We start from the raw sequence: 450 nt of genomic DNA, 5'->3' as shown, positions 1-450 counted from the left end.
CACCTCACCCAGTACTCCCAATTTCACCTCTTCAATATTCACCACAGAGACCACCTCACACAGCACTCCCAGCTTCACCTCTTCAATACCGAATACTCACTTCACCTCGTACAGCACTCCCATCTTCGCCTCTTCAATGCCCACCACTGAAATCACCTCACACAGTACTCCCAGCTTCACCTCTTCAATACAAACCACCAAGACCACCTTACACACTACTGCAAGCTTCACCTCTTCAATATTCACCACAATGACCACCTCACACAATACTTCCAGCGTCACCTATTCAGCCTTCTCCACTGAGACCACCTCAAACAGTACTCCCAGCTTTACTTCTTCTATCCCCACCACTAAGACCTTCTCAGGCAGTACTCTCAGCTTTACCTCTTCAATCCCCACCACAGAGACCACCTCACACAGTACCCCCAGCTTCACCTCTTCAATCCCCAC

The 450-nt window shown here is 49.6% G+C and overlaps 1 protein-coding gene and 1 long non-coding RNA gene across 19 annotated transcripts in view; one reads left to right on the top strand and one right to left on the bottom strand.

Annotated features, from left to right (window-relative positions):
• The window catches only part of MUC3A (mucin 3A, cell surface associated), a 14,992-nt gene that overhangs the window by 4,008 nt on the left and 10,534 nt on the right, over positions 1-450 (top strand). The gene's annotated exons all lie outside the window — the stretch shown is intronic.
• Positions 1-450, bottom strand: part of LOC116534608 — a 3,623-nt gene that overhangs the window by 277 nt on the left and 2,896 nt on the right. For 7 of the 18 annotated variants that reach the window (XR_004261790.1, XR_004261791.1, XR_004261789.1 and 4 more), the window contains one exon: positions 135-207. This is a non-coding gene — a long non-coding RNA (uncharacterized LOC116534608). Of the gene's footprint in view, position 1; positions 79-127; positions 208-384; positions 436-450 lie in introns of those variants that run through there. The other 11 variants (XR_004261802.1, XR_004261795.1, XR_004261805.1 and 8 more) reach the window with 6 other exon arrangements.

Source organism: Sapajus apella, unplaced genomic scaffold (assembly GCF_009761245.1).
Source record: "Sapajus apella isolate SASKATOON/1434 unplaced genomic scaffold, GSC_monkey_1.0 scaffold88, whole genome shotgun sequence".
Taxonomy (NCBI): domain Eukaryota; kingdom Metazoa; phylum Chordata; class Mammalia; order Primates; family Cebidae; genus Sapajus; species Sapajus apella.
This window is presented reverse-complemented; position numbering and strand designations above follow the sequence as displayed.